The sequence below is a fragment of the Helianthus annuus genome, chromosome 7, assembly GCF_002127325.2.
Source record: "Helianthus annuus cultivar XRQ/B chromosome 7, HanXRQr2.0-SUNRISE, whole genome shotgun sequence".
Taxonomy (NCBI): Eukaryota; Viridiplantae; Streptophyta; class Magnoliopsida; order Asterales; family Asteraceae; genus Helianthus; species Helianthus annuus.
Genome location: NC_035439.2, coordinates 124680645 through 124697436, shown reverse-complemented (window position 1 = coordinate 124697436; position 16792 = coordinate 124680645). Strand labels below are relative to the sequence as shown.

The window sequence follows — 16792 nt, the reverse complement described above, 5'->3', positions numbered from 1 at the left end:
TGGGCTTGCGGACGAGGATCCCCATCTACATATCACTAATTTCTTAGAAATATGTGATACCTTCGGATCAACGGAGCATCAAATGACGCCATCCGCCTCTGAATGTTTCCTTTCTCACTAAAAGACCGAGCGAAAGCTTGGCTCAACGCCCTCCCAGCTGGATCGGTAAACACCTGGGATGAACTAGCCCAAAAATTTCTATATAAGTATTTCCCTCCCGCTAAAACGGCTAAATTAATGACTGAAATTAATACATATTCACAAGAGGACGGGGAATCCTTATATGAAACTTGGGAAAGGTTCAAGGAGTTATTACGCAAGTGTCCACATCACGGCCTTACGATATGGCAACAAGTATCCACTTTCTATAATGGATTGTTGCCACACACAAGGCAGACACTTGATTCTAGCTCCGGGGGACTTTTAGGTAATCGACGCCCGCATGAAATATATAACCAAATTGAGGAAATTGCTCAAACCAATTTTCAATGGCACACCCCCCGAGGCAATAAATCTATTGCCCCGAGCGCCCATAAGGTCGATGAAAGCACTTCTTTACAAGCCCAAATCGAGGCCCTTTCTTCAAAAATAAAAAAATTGGAAATGACAAAAACAGTCTCGGTTATGGCTTGTGAAGGGTGTGGTGGGTCACATGAAAATTGGAGTTGTATGAAAGAAATGGACGATCAACAAGAATTGGTAAACTACATTGATAATAGACCTAGGCCGTCGGGTCCTCCAACGGGAACTTATAACCAAGGATGGCGAAACCACCCAAACCTTGGTTGGAGAGAACCCGGCAATAGTAGTAACCAACAAACCCAACGAACAAACTTTCAACAACCAAGAAATGAGTCACAAAACTTCACTCAACAACAAAGTGGACGAGAAAGGCTTGAAGATACTGTATCTCGCCTCATCTCCGACACTGAAAAGAAAAACTCGGAAAGATTTCTACAATTAGAATCAAATTTTAGAAATCAACAAGCTAGTATTCAAAACATAGAAAAACAATTAAATCAAATAGCTCAAAATTTTGCCAAGAGACCGCAAGGCGCATTACCTAGCAATACCGAAACAAACCCAAAAGCGCAAGTTCACCTCATCACGTTACGAAACCGCACCGTAGGGCCTGCAGAAGCGCCGCCACCAACAGAAGAAACGGCACCCACACCTCTGCAGGAAAAGGACTCCCCTCCGTCACCAGAGCCTACCAGAGCTCCTCGAGTTCCGTACCCCGATAGGTTAATTCGTCAGAAGACCAATGAGCAATTCGCGAAGTTCGAAAGTCTATTAAAGCAATTGCATGTCAATATTCCTTTTATTGAGGTCCTAACCCAAATGCCCAAATACTCTAAGTTCATGAGGGACTTCCTCACTCATAAAAAGAAAATTGAAAATTTGCAATTAGTCAATTTAGGCGAAGAATGCTCTGCCCTCGTACTCAATAAACTTCCCCAAAAGAAAATCGATCCCGGAAGCTTCACGATTCCCTGCTCAATAGGGGAGTCCCCCGTTCGTAATGCCCTAGCCGATCTTGGGGCTAGCATTAACCTCATGCCCTCATCAATGTTTAAAAGACTTGGCCTGGGAACCACGAGTCCTACAAAAATGAGCATACAACTCGCTGATCAATCCGTCAAATTCCCACAAGGTGTCATTGAAAATGTCTTGGTAAAAGTAAGCAGATTCGTCTATCCAGCTGACTTTGTCATACTCGATATGGAGGAAGACACCGAGGTCCCCCTCATACTAGGGAGACCATTTCTTGCCACCGCACAAGCGGTGGTAGATATGAATGACGGAACACTCACCTTGAGGTATGGGGATGATGAAGTAAAATTCGGAGTTGGGAAGAGAATAGAGGACGACGACCCGGTCAACTACATGAAGGTTATTGATTCGAGCTTGGATGCTGCTCTCCGACGGTGTAACATGGGACGCCAAGCATCCCACTCAGAAAATATATAACCTCACATTGGGTGTAGCCAAGGACCCTTATAAACGTGGCGCACCATGGAGGCATTCCGCGGAACTATCCTTAGTCTAGTTTAATCTTTTAGTTTTAATTTGCAGGAATAAAACACACTCATAGTGATAATGGATGAAAAAGGGAACGAAAAAAATGGCCCCATGCACAAAGAACGAAGCAACCCGACACAAATCTCCATTACAGAAGGTTCAACACGGGCCGTGCTCAACCAACACGGCCCCGTGCTGAACCACCTGCAGAAAAAACGCCCAGTTTAGGTAACTGGACACGGGCCGTGTTCACCAGACACGCCCCCGTGTCCAGGCTTCTGTCTCATTTCTTTAATTTCTGTTACTGGCACCTGAACACGGGGCCGTGTCCGGTCCCCACGGGGCCGTGTCCAGACTACCAGTTACATAAATCTTTGCTTTTTAACACCACATTACACATCCAATCAACCTAAAAATTTATTTTTGGGACACATTGAGGACAATGTGTAATTTAAGTATGGGGGGAAGCTAACACTTTGAAATTTTGCAAGTCCTAATAACAAGCCTTACACAAAACTCTATTGGAACCACTAAACACCCCAAATTTTTTACAAAAATTTTTCAATTTTTACTTATCTAAAGTTTAAGTTAGGAATCACAAGATTAATAAGGTTACATTTTTATAAAATTTAAAACCGAGAGCGTTGTGATAACAAGAACCAACATAGGAAAATTATGAAACGGCATAACAAGTCTCGTTAAAATTTGATTACATATACTTGATCACATTAAAAACCCATTCCCACAAAAGTGAGTTTTGAGCCTTTATTGAGCATACAAATTTACATCTTTAGACTAAATGCTCATTTTTCGTTTCTTGTGTGAATAGCCGCTTGGTTCTTACAACTCTAAAACTTGCCACGACGATTCATTCCCGGTCCTTACCAACTTAAACCCAAGTAAGTAAATGATGGAGGCATTAGGACTAACCATTTTTCTTTCTACACCATTATTTTTCATTTTTTTTACCACCTACCCAAAATCCCCCTAGTTAACCCCTTTGAGCCTAAACCTTTCGTTTCTTTACCCTAAACCCTTTTTACCCACCAAAAACCCTTTTTATTTTTCACCCTTTATTTTAGTATCAAGCTCGGTTTTTCGCAAGCTCGTTCTTTTATGTGACTAAAAAAAATGATGAAGTTAAAAACAAACAAGGTATGCAAACAAAAGCTTGTTTGGAGAAATATTTCAAAATAAAAAGTCACTAAAAACAAAGTGTGTTACGAAAACCGACGCTTTTTACGCTTTTCGCCCTTTTACTAACCATTAACCCAACCACCCACCTTTAACCCAAGCCTAACCCTTCACCCAAAAAGTCCTCTTGATATTTTACAAAGGTATAAAAGTTAAAAAGGAGGAGGATTGATTGCTTGGCAAGCCTATGGAAGGCGTAAGTACCATGCCGCTCTCGAGTGATTCACTAAAAAAATACACCTTCGGCCGAGTGTTGAGTGATTTCTCCCGTGAGGTATGTGAACTTGTATATAAATGAAATTTAAAAAAAAGGCATGTTATGCCCAAATAAGTAATTTATCCTATGAAACGTTCTAAATAAATCATAACGAATAGGATTGTAAATAAATAAAAAATAAAACCCAAAAAATCTTGGATTCCCGACACTCTATGACAAGCCAAAAACCTTCTCTTCTACCCATTCCATTTGGGAGTGTAAGCCACATTTAAAGAGTTTTGCTTGAGGACAAGCAAAAGTTCAAGTGTGGGGGTATTTGATGTGTGTAAAATGCAACATATAAATTACATCAAATAAGGCATAAAACTAACCCTTTTTAAGTACTAATGTTGGAAAAAGAGTGTTTTTGTCTTCCTTTTGTATTTTCAGGATGAAATGAGCTCAAATTCACAAAAGAAGCAAAAAGACAGCTAATTCTAACATAAATACAAGAAAAGGAATAAAAGTAGACTGCCCGAACCCTCAACGGCATCTCCCCAAGCAAAGAAGAGAAAACAGAAGCCTGAACACGCCCCGTGCTCAGCCAGCACGGGGCCGTGCCCAAAAAGCAGCAGAAAAGACAAACCTGTAGAAGCTTCTATTGCCCACCACGGGGCCGTGTCCAGTGAGCACGGGGGCGTGGTGAAAGTACAGCAGGCGCATTAATTGTAATTGCGAATTACAATTAATGAAGAGAGATAGTGTCAGACGGGCACGGGGGCGTGTCCAGCGGACACGGGGCCGTGCCCAGCCTTCTGTTCAGCCTATAAATAGGAGTGCTTGGTTTCATTCCAACTCATCCCTTGGCACACCACCTCTCTCACACTTCATCCACCACCCACCACCACCATAACACCATCATCCACCACCATCATCCATTGTCCATCGTAGAGTGTGTGAGTCGTCTCGGGATCCAAGATTGATCGTATGAGTTCTTGACAATCAAGGCCATGTTTGCCTAAGTCTCTTACATCACTTGGTGAAGACAAGTGTTTAGTATAATACTTTTTATTTTTAATCTTTTGCACTTTTTATTTGGTTTTGTATTAATGACTTTAATAACTAGTTACTTATGTTGAAGGTGATCTTTCCTTATCGTTTGTCCGTGGTGTCTTGGCGTTATTTTACTGTCTATATAAAATAAAAGATTTTCACCATTCATATCTCCACGGTCTATATGGAGGTATGTTGGCTACCTGGTCGGGGGTTAAGGGAACGGTTTGGTAAGGGTCTTGCCCTTGTTCAGCGTTTAGAGGTCCTGCAAGGGACCTGGGTCAAATTTAGTAGGATCTCCTTCAATGCCCATAGGTATTGGATGGCGGGGATCCAAACTCTTTGACCCCCTCATAAGTTAACTACTATTAATACTATAACCCGGCTATTTAGGACTGTATCCCTGCTGACTCAGACTACTTAGCCGAGGGTAACGTCACCGCCAAAAGCGGGGCCTACCACAATTTGCATTAATAACTTAATTCATTATCTTCCAATAATCCAACCCTTTAGGATTGTATCCTTGCTGACTCAAACTACTGGGTTGAGGGTAACGTCGCCTTCAAAAGAGGGGCCTACTACAATAACTAAGATAATCTCTTAAACAAGTGCAAAAGTGCGAAAATAATCAAAGGTTATACTAATACACGAGTCGCATCCAAGTGATTCATCTTGTCTATCTGTTTTTATTTTATTTTTATTTTTCAGCACTTAGTTAGTTTTTATTTTCTTAGTTTAAAAACATTTTTTTTAACTTTTTGATTTGATTAGACGTTGAGGATAAACCGGTACTAAAAGCTCTTGTGTCCTTGGACGACCTCGGTATCTTACCAACACTATACTACGTCCACGATGGGTGCACTTGCCCATATGTGTGTTTAGTGTTAGTGAATATCGTGTTTTATAAATTTAAAACTTGGCTAAAGGTGTAAAAAAAGGGCTTAATTATACATTAAAAATATATTACACTACACACGCATCAGTTGCACCCGGATGGATAGAATAACGGGATTTATGAGCTTCATCGAGTAGAAGCGTCTTAACTCCACATGAATTTGGGACCCATATTCTTCCGAACCGAGTCTTCAATCCGTTGTTACCATCCGCCAAATCATTCAACTGACCAACTATCCTTTCCTTTTTCAAGTTTTCCTCTTTTATCGTCTCGGCTTGTGCTTCTCGGATACGTTCAAGTAAACCCGAGGTTATAACAAGCTGCATCGACCGCACTCGTATTGGGACACAGTCCGTTTTCCTGCTCAAGGCACCCGCCACAACATTAGCCCTTCCGGGGTAGTAATGTATTTCGCAGTCATAGTCTTTTACCGTTTCTAACCATCGCCTTTGTCGCATATTTAACTCCTTCTGATCGAAGAAGTATTTCAAGCTTTTGTGGTCAGTAAATATGGTGCACTTTACTCCGTATAAATAGTGCCTCCATATTTTTAACGCAAACACCAGCGTCGCCAATTCGAGATCATGCGTGGGATATTTCTTTTCATGCACCTTTAATTACCTCGAGGCATAAGCTACCAAGTCTTCGACTCCATCTGGCAATGTTAATACCGGAGCGTGAGTTAGCTTCTCTTTTAGTGTTTGGAACGCCCTTTCTTGTTCAACGCCCCATATGAATCTTTCCTCTTTTCGAGTTTTTAGTTAACGGGGAAGCAATCTTGGAGAAATCTTGAATGAATCTCCTGTAGTATCCCGCAAGCCCTAAGAAGCTTCTAATTTCTAAAGGGTTCTTCGGAGGGCTCCATTCCGACACGACCTCTATTTTTTACGGATCTAGCAATATCTGTCGGCACTTATGATGTGGCCAAGGAATTGCACCTCTCGTAACCAAAAGGCGCACTTTGAAACTTTTGCATACAAAACCTTTCCCATCTGAGTGTCTCTAGCACCTCCTGTAGATGATGCGCATGATCCGCCTCACTTTTCGAATACACTAGAATGTCGTCGATAAACACGATTACCGACTTGTCCAACATTGGCTTGCAAACCCGGTTCATGAGTTCCATGAAAGCCGCGGGTGCATTCGTCAACCCGAATGACATTATGAGGAACTCGTGATGTTCGTATCGCGTGCGGAAAGCCGTCTTCGGTACATCCTCTTCCTTGACCTCTAAGGTCAATTTTTGAAAACCAATTCGCACCTTGTAATTGGTCGAATAAATCGCCTATTCTCTGAAGCGGGTATCGATTCTTTACCGTGAGTTTGTTTAACTCCCGGTAATCGATACACATTCGCATGCTTCCATCTTTCTTTTTCACGAATAGTACCGGTGCGCCCCAAGGATACACACTCGGCCTTATAAACCCTTTATTGAGCAAATCTTGAATTTGTGACATTAACTCTTGTAACTCCGATGGCGCCAGTCGGTACGGCGCCTTTGCTACGGGTTTCGCGCCCGGAACCAATTCGATTCCAAACTCTACCTCCCGTTTGGGTGGTATTCCCGATAAGTCTTCCGGAAACACATCTTCGAAATCACGTAGCACCGGTACGTCCCCAATCTTCAGTGGTTCTTTCTCGGGTTCATTTGCGTATATCATAAACGCTCTACATCCATGCCTCATGAGCTTGTGAGCTTTCAACATCGAGCATATCATAGGATTGCCTCCTTTCTCGCCATAGATGGTAACGTGTTTTCCGCTCGGAGATGTTAGCTTTATCTCCTTACGAAAACACACAACCTTCGCGTGGTGCTGGGATAACCAATCCATTCCGACCACCACTTGAAATTCTCCCATCGACATGGGGATTAAATCTATTGAGTATTCCTCGTCATCAATACTCAATTTACAACCTAGACAAACGTCACACACTATGAAACTCTTGTTATCTCCTATTTCAACCTCTAATGGCACATATAATTTTGTCAATACAAATGAAGGATGTCGAATAAATCCATATGAAACAAAGGATTTATTCGCACCCGTATCAAATAATACACGTGCAGGAATCGAGTTTATTGCGAATATACCTGAGACCACATTGGGTTCTGTTTTCGCTTCAGCAGCTGTTAGTTGGAAGGACCTGGCCTTCGCCTTTGAAGTTTCTGTTGGAGATTCTTTGGTGTCTTTCTTTCCAACCAAGTCCGGGCATTCGGACTTTTTATGGCCCGGTTGGTAACACTTGTAGCAAACAGAGACCTTTCCCGGACATAACGATGCGGTGTGCCCCGTCTTCCCACATATGGGACACGGTTTGTCTTTGAAGCGGCACTTACCCTTGTGCCCCTTTCCACATACCTTGCAACTCGGCGATCCACCTTTCGCATCAGTCTTCTTCACCGACTCAGTCGTTCGATCCTTCTTTGTAGGGCTCGGGTTAACTTCCACTACCCTTCGTTCACCCCTCTCGATTTGTTTCTTCAATTCAATCTCCCGCTCCTGGGCGGTGTTAATGATTTCCGTGAGGGTTTCGTACTTGGAAGGAGTCATAAACTCTCGATATTCAGCACTTAACATATTATAATAATAATATATTTCCTGCTCCTCCGTAGTCACTGACTCATCACAGAACCTCAGCTTATCCATGAATATACCCGTGATTTTATCAATCGTTTCACCCCTTTGTCTTAACTGGATGAACTCCTCTTTGATCCTGTTGATGACCGCCTTGGGACTGTGATGTTTAAGGAATGGTACCTTAAACTCATCCCATGTCATGACCCTTGCCGTTTCGGCTCCAATCTCTTTCTTTTTGTTATCCCACCAGTCCTTGGCTTGACCCCTCAACTGACCCGTTCCGTAAGCCACAAAATCGCTCACGTCACAGTGGGTCCTTTCAAACACCCCTTCAACATCACTTAACCATCTTTGGCATATTATCGGGTCAACCTCCCCGTTGTAAATTGGCGGTTTACACGCCATAAACTCCTTGTATGAACAACCCTTACGTTCTCCGGATTTTTCTTTCATAAGGTTGACATGGTCTTCCAACCTTTTAACTCGTTCTTCAACTAACGATAGCACTGTATTTTGAATTTTGTCTATGAAACCGGATAGACTACCCTCGATTGCCTTCCCCACTTCTTCGACAATTACCTCTTTCATTTGTTCGGTGACTGTCGGCACCGGATCATTGTCACTCCGTCATCTTGAAACTGAAATGTTTACATCAATTATTTAACATTTCATTTATAACATAGCTTTATTTGCTTCGGATTAGCCAAGTTCGTAACTTGCTTTGACCGTTCTCATTTAGTGCACTTTCCAGGTTTGAGTGTGTTAACACACTCTTCCCGTGCACATTAATTCACATCCCTTTTTCTCACATATGATAAGATCTACTAAAATAAATAATTAATTCTTACCGGATGATCGATCAAGCTTGAACCGAACACACTTTGTTGACAACCTTGAGCTCTGATTACCAACTTGTAACACCCGTCTCATTTAATTAGGATTTTTTTAAAGTAAAATACGGATTTCAAAAGCAAATACTTCATTTCTTAAAGTTAGACAAAAAAAGAAGTATTTACAATAACAGAATTCGAGTTAACAACTAACTAGTTTCAACATCCCAAAATGACAAGTTAAGTGTTTACAACATAAACATTATATTCAACAAAGTTAAGTAGGCGCGGAAGCTTCAAAAAGTTGAGTTCGGTTCTTGAAATCATGCTTGATTGCCATCCGGGGTGAGACCAACATCACCTAGTGTCAAAACCACGTTAAATGTTAGTTTTGACATCGTTAAAATACGCATAAACAAGTTCTAGAATCAAATAATCAAAAATAAAATAAAATTTCAGAATATAGTCTGTCGCGTGTCGCGCCAGACCTCGTTCATTCCGTCGCGTATCGCGAGGGCTCTGGCGTGTCGCGCCAGATCCAACGGATCCTGTCGCGTGGCGCGGGGGATACGGTTTTCCAGCAAGTGCAGGTTTTTGACCTGCATTTCCTGCCCAGCTCCGAATTTCACCATCCTAACTTCAAATGCTCATAACTTTTGATCCGAAGGTCTGTTTTAGGTGATTCTTTTTCCTACACGTCTGTAATTTAATTACCGATGTGCCTATTACATTTATTATACCACAATTTCAAATTACGGACCGAATGTCTAAAATCACTACGTAATTAATCAACCTATCAATTTATACCAATTTCGCTACCAATGAGATAGTAACCTTAAGGCGTTTATATCCAACATCCGGGGGCTTAATATGACCGGCATTTCATTACCAATCCTATGGCTTCATGCTCTTGCGATTGCCAACGCCAAATGCTAACTATCAAAACACTAACACTACTTACTACTCAATTATTCGACCCGTTTGGCTCATTTATGGAATCCTCCATTTATAATGACCACCAAACGCCTCTTTATCTGATCTTATCCTATTAATTCAAGTACTGAACATTATCACCTCAATCAACACAAGCCTCTATTCTAAAACATGACTATACATGGTATAAATATCAAAATTACTTAATGTAACGAAACAAGTTACATACCTTCAATGCACACCCTTCAAACATGCGTCAACACCGGCTTGTCCGCTCGACGATCCGGCTTCCTTTCCTATAGAGTTCAATCACGTCACATTTAGAACTCTTTGATTCACATATAACGCGTAGTTTACCAACTAGTGCAAGTATGCGTTTTTGTTCATATTTCAACATTTAGCCTTCTCTTAGGCATTTTTACAAACACTTTAAGGGCAGAATTTTACACAATTCATTATCAAGTTCATAACTTGTTATATAGCCGAAATTAACATCAATCGAACAATTTCATATTAAATTTTAACATCAATAACCAGAGATTACTTCATAAAATCAGATTACACTAGAACAACAACCAAAATCCTAGTGTTTATCAAGCTCCCACAAAACCCACTAATCACCTTCATTGGGATTCATTGAATTCACTAGAACTAAACATGATTTCTACTCATAATTGTCTAGGGTTCACTCCTAGACACAATATTGTTCCTATTTCATCAATATATCATTCATGCAACAACAATTTTCGAATTCTCTAAGTTCATTCAGAAATTCAACTAGAGATTTCCCATAAAATTCACATACCTTATGACCCCTTTTCAGTGGAGATCACTATTTCGTACTCGGATTTTGATTTGGAACTGATTTGACCTTCAATTTGTGAGATTAAACATGAACTAGGGTTTGTGAGGGTTCTCCTGGTCGCCCCTGTGCTTCAATCGATCCAGACGCACACACACACACACTTGTGTGTGTTTGGGTTTTTAATTTTTGTTTAAATATTTCATGTTTCAATTTTAACAACTTTGGCCCCTCTAAAATTGTTTAGTTCATGTTTTAAGTGTTTTAACTCACTTATAAGTCATTGCAAGACTTTTACCTAACTAGGTTATTTTTATTCCTAGTTAGTTCTTTTGTTTAATTACAGACATAATATTATAATAAAAGAGTTATATTTTCGGGGTGTTACACTAGTCATGTGAATGTTAAGTGTTAAGTATTATAATGCACCAGCAGGACTAATATGCAATGTTGGGGGGGACCGAGTTTAGTATTAGTGTTAATAAGAGTTGAATTCATCTTACAATGACGCTTTTGTGAGAACTTAAATGTTTTGAGCGTACTACTTTTTAGAGAGAAACATTCCTCTGTTGTTGTGAGTAGCAACAATCCCCAAAAAAATTTATGTAGATGGCTCAAAATGCTCATGGCAAACTCTATGCTCAGAGAAGTGATAATGTGACGTAGCAGCTCAGTAGAGGAGTCAGTAATAATAATATCATCCACATAAAGTTCAACACAGGAGTCAATAATAATAATAATATCATCCACATAAAGTAACATGAAAGTTGTATCTTGGCAATGTTGATAGATAACGAAGAGTCACAACAATTCTTCTAAAAGCCAATAGTACCAATATAAGTATCAACTATTAATACCAAGCACGAGGAGCTTGTTTAAGGGCATATAAAGATTTCTGAGTGAGTCATGTATGATCTGGCTGGTAAGAGTCACGTACCCTAGAGATTGGTACATATGTATCCATATTTGAGTTTATGTGCAATATGCTTCTAGAATCTGGTTAATTATGTACCTAATAACTATTGTCTAACCAAAAGTAAATTTTGTCAAATTTATTAGTGTACTAGGATTATATATATGTTACGACAGATTGATTATACTACTGATAGTTGATTCTATCCAGTGTTAGGCTCAATGGTTCAACACAAAGAAAGCTTTAAAGGTTTATATGCTACTTCTTGATTTATGCACGACTTAGTAGCTCCTGAGAATATTACAACAAGGCAATATAATATTCATGTAACAATTACAACATCCATATTTCAACACGAAACTAAGCAAAATAATAAAGTTGTTCGGAATGGTAACAAAGATATAATGATGACGTACGCCTTCACCTATGTCTAGTAACATTTAACTCCCCCATGCAAGGTTGGTGTTAGGCCTGAAACATGCACATTACTTCTATGTTCAACTAACAAATGTGAATGTTTCAAATGTGGCTAGTAAAAACAGAGAACTTTCTACCTCAAATATTTCAAATTTGTTGAAGTGCATCTAGAATATGTTGCAACTCACGTACAACCTTTTTCATATCCATATCCATCTGTTGGGGTGGTGAATCTACGGTGCATGATACTCCACTCTTGATCGTTGAAGGCAAACATTCCTCATTTTCTCTACATTTGCTTCCATGTTTTGCTTAAAAACTCCACCCTCTTGGGAAATATTTAGAATGTTAACATCAATAACATTTGTTACATGTTCATGCAAGGCCATGAAAGCAAATTTATGGAGACTAAGGCCTTCACTAAATATGTTATCCGTCGGCTTTTTCCCTGTCATCATCTCCAATAATAATACTCTGAAACTGTAAACTTCCCCACTACTTGTCATCTCATTCCCAAGACCATACTCTATAATTCATAAGAATATACTTTAGAAATAAACTTAACGTTATAATTAAATATGAAAGATAATGAATACAACGTATTACCTGAAGCAGCATAACCAATTGTTCCTCTAATCTCAGTTGAGTTGTTGTTATATGACGTAGTTCTAAGAATTCGAGCTAGACCAAAGTCTCCAACATGAGCCACCATTTCAACATCAAGTAGAATGTTGCTAGGCTTCAAGTCACCATGAATAATGCTTGGGATGCAATGATTATGAATATAATCGAGTGCAGATGCTACATCTATAAGAATGTGTATTATTTGAAGAAGGCTTAATCTCGATGTTGGATGCAACCAATCATGCAAACTCCCATTGGGAATGAACTCATACACCAAAGCTTTAAAATCATTTCCTTGAAAGTCAACACTTGAACATGAAGTTATTATCTTCAACAAATTCTGGTGTCTAGTGTTCCTTCATGCTTCACACTCCCTCATAAAGCTTCTTTGAGCTCCTCGATTTTGAAGATGCAGAACTTTAACTGCGACAAGTTTATCATCTTCATCAAGGATTCCTTTGTAACATATGAACACAATATACCCAAAAATGAAATGCCACGTATAGTTGAAGACCAGGATCTAGTGTGCCACTAATGTAACAGAGAATACGCTTGAAAGCATCGAAAAGTGATTCTCCGGGATCATACATATATAGACAAATTTGTTGAACTGTATACAAGTTGTCTAGTCATGTGAATGTTAAGTGTTAAGTATTATAATGCACCAACAAGACTAAGATACAATGGGGGGGGGGGCGACTTTAGTATTAGTGTCAATAGGAGTTGAATTCAGCTTACAATGACGCTTTTGCGAGAACTTAAATGTTTTGAGCGTACTGCTTTTTAGAGAGAAACATTCCTTTGTTGTTGTGAGTAGCAACAATCCCCAAAAAATTATGTAGATGGCTCAAATTGCTCATGGAAAACTCTATGTTCAGAGAAGTGATAATGCGACGTAGCAGCTCAGTAGAGGAGTCAGTAATAATAATATCATCCACACAAAGTTCAACAGAGGAGTCAGTAATAATAATATCATCCACATAAAGTAACATGAAAGTTGTATCCAGGCAATGTTGATAGATAACGAAGAGTCACAACAATTCTTCTAAAAGTCAATAGTACCTATATAAGTATCAACCGTTAACACCAAGCACGAGGAGCTTGTTTAAGGGCATATAAAGACTTCTGAATGAGTTATGTATGATCTGGTTGTTAAGAGTCCATGTACCCTAGAGATTGGTACATATGTATCCATATTTGAGTTTATGTGCGACATGCTTCTAGAATCTGGTTAATTATGTACCTAATAACTATTGTCTAACCAAAAGTAAATTTTGTCAAATTTATTACTGTACTAGGATTATATATATGTTACGACAGATTGATTATACTACTCATATTTGATTCTTTCCAGTGTTAGGCTCAATGGTTCAACACAAAGAAAACTTTAAAGGTTTATATGCTACTTCTTGATTTATGCTCAACTTAGTAGCACCTAAGAATATTACAACAAGGCAATATAATATTCATGTAACAATTACAACATATCCATATTTCAACACGAAACTAAGCAAAATAACAAAGTTGTTCGGAATGGTAACAAAGATATAATGACGACGTACACCTTCACCTATGTGTAGTAATGTTTAACTCCCCTATGCAAGGTTGGTGTCAGGCCTGAAACATGCACAATACTTCTAAGTTCAATTAACAAATGCGAAAGTTTCAAATGTGGCTAGTAAAAAAACAGAGAACTTTCTACCTCAAATATTTCAAATTTGTTGAAGTGCATCTAGAATATGTTGCAACTCACATACAACCTTTTTCATATCCATCCGTTGGGGTGGTGAATCTACAGTGCATGATACTCCAATATTTATCGTTGAAGCCAAACATTCCTCAATTTTCTCTACATTTGCTTCCATGTTTTGCTTAAAAACTCCACCCTCTTGGGAAATATTTAGAATGTTAACATCAATAACATTTGTTACATGTTCATGCAAGGCCATGAAAGCAAATTTATGGAGACTAAGGCCTTCACTAAAGATGTTATCGGTCGGCTTTTTCCCTGTCATCATCTCCAATAATAATACTCCGAAACTGTAAACATCCCCACTACTTGTCATCTCATTCCCAAGACCATACTCTATAATCCATAAGAATATACTTTAGAAATAAACTTAACGTTATAAATAAATATGAAAGATAATGAATACAACGTATTACCGGGAGCAGCATAACCAATTGTTCCTCTAACCTCAGTTGAGCTGTTGTTATATGACGTAGTTCAAAGAATTCGAGCTAAACCAAAGTCTCCAACATGAGCCACCATTTCATCATCAAGTAGAATGTTGCTAGGCTTCAAGTCACCATGAACAATGCTTGGGATGCAATGATTGTGAATATAATCGAGTGCAGATGCTACATCTATAAGGATATGTATTATTTGAAGAAGGCTCAATCTCGATGTTGGATGCAACCAATCATGCAAACTCCCATTGGGCATGAACTCATACACCAAAGCTTTAAAATCATTTCCTTGAAAGTCAACACTTGAACATGAAGTTATTATCTTCAACAAATTCCGGTGTCTAATGTTCCTCCATGCTTCACACTCCCTCATGAAGCTTCTTTGGGCTCCTCGATTTTGAAGATGCAGAACTTTAACTGCGACAAATTTATCATCTTCATCAAGGATTCCTTTGTAAACGGAACTGAACCCACTAATTCCAATTAAATTGGCTTCTGAGAACCCGTCGGTAGCCTTGAGCAGTTGATTGTATGAAACTTTTAACAATCCTTCGCTTGTTGATGATTTAGACAACCGACTATTTCTTTTTTTCTTACACCAAACATATGCTAAACAAATGATGGTGATAAGTGTGGATGCAATCAAGATGACAATTACATATAGAGGAAACCGTTTTTTATGTTTCTTTATCTCCTTGCATTTGGGTAACCGAAGTTCGACAAGGCCACCACAAAGTCTACTATTCCCCAAAATAGAGAACGCACTTTCATTGGAGAACACTCCTACCATTGGTACTTCACCCTCAAAATCACTATATGACATGTTCAAATATTCTAACACAAGCAATTTTTCTAAGAATTGAGGAATTTGGCCCGATAAATTATTATGTGAAATATCAAGTTCCATCAATCCTTTCAAGGAAACTAATGATGTGGGTATCATACCTTGAAATTTATTGCCTTTGAGGGACAACCTTGAAAGGCTAGCACAACCACTAAGGCTACTAGGAATGTTACCTGATAAATTATTATCAGACAAGTCTAGAGCGCTTAACATCTTTAGGTCTCCAACGTCAATTGGAAGTGAACCAAACAGATTATTTTGAGAAAGATCCAATTGTATGGATAGAGTTGAAAGTTGAAGAAGTTGTGTGGGTATTTCCCCATTAAGTTTATTATCATTAAGGTACAATTCTAATAGATTATGACAATTTCCAAGGCTTGATGGAATGACCCCTTCCAACATGTTTGAAGAAAAATCTAATAAGATCAACGATGTTAAATTCCCCATGGCATCAGGAATATGTCCTGAAAGTTGGTTATTATTTAAATAAATAGATTCTAGGTTTTGAAGATTACCAATGGTTGAGGGAATGTTTCCCGTGAATTGGTTAAATCTTAATGATAACCTTTTCAAGCCAACCAGATTACTAATTGATCTAGGGATGTTTCCTTCTAAATGATTCCCCTCTATATATAGATATGGGAGTTGACTAGAAAGATTACCAATTGAGCAAGGGAGCACTCCTTGAAACTTGCAATAAGAAATATCCAACATACCTAATGTACGGTTTTCCAAAGAATCGATAAACTTCATTTCATCTGCTTCTTTGCTTCCAAAGTTGTTAAAACCTATTGATATAAAACTGATATCTCTTAGTTTTGAAAATCGATTGTCAACTTCCCACTAAACTTGTTTCTAGCAAATTCAAAATCTTTTAACTTTGAACAATTAGAAATGGATGGTGGAATGGGTCCCGTAAACTGGTTAATCTATAACTGAAGGATGACAAGAGAAGGGAGCATTATGACCTCAGGAAGAGTACCACTTAGTTGATTATCACCAAAGTTCATAGTATTTAGGTGTGAAAGATTGTAAAGGGAATGAGGGATGGTTCCAGAAAAATTACAATGGCTACCATAAATTTCTTTTAAACTTTTCCAATGGCCTAAGGTGTCTGGAATGCTCCCATGCAAGGGATTTTCCTTAACAGCAAACACTTCTATTGATGTGATATTCCCTAAAAAAGGAGGGATTCCACCTGTTAACTTATTGTAATGAAGTACAAGAAATTTGAGTTTGGAGAGGAAACTGATCTCCTTGGGTATGGTTCCAACTAGCTCGTTATAGGAAAGACCAAGCG

General features: G+C 39.0%; 1 non-coding gene and 2 pseudogenes across 1 annotated transcript; all 3 read right to left on the bottom strand.

Annotated features, from left to right (window-relative positions):
* Positions 1 to 231: 231 nt before the first annotated feature.
* LOC118480636 lies at positions 232 to 338 on the bottom strand. The gene has a single exon (XR_004863616.1). It is a non-coding gene; the product is annotated as a small nucleolar RNA R71 (small nucleolar RNA).
* An 11729-nt stretch (positions 339 to 12067) lies between these two features.
* LOC110866854 lies at positions 12068 to 13653 on the bottom strand (annotated as a pseudogene).
* A 517-nt stretch (positions 13654 to 14170) lies between these two features.
* Positions 14171 to 16245, bottom strand: LOC110866853 (annotated as a pseudogene).
* Positions 16246 to 16792: the final 547 nt, after the last annotated feature.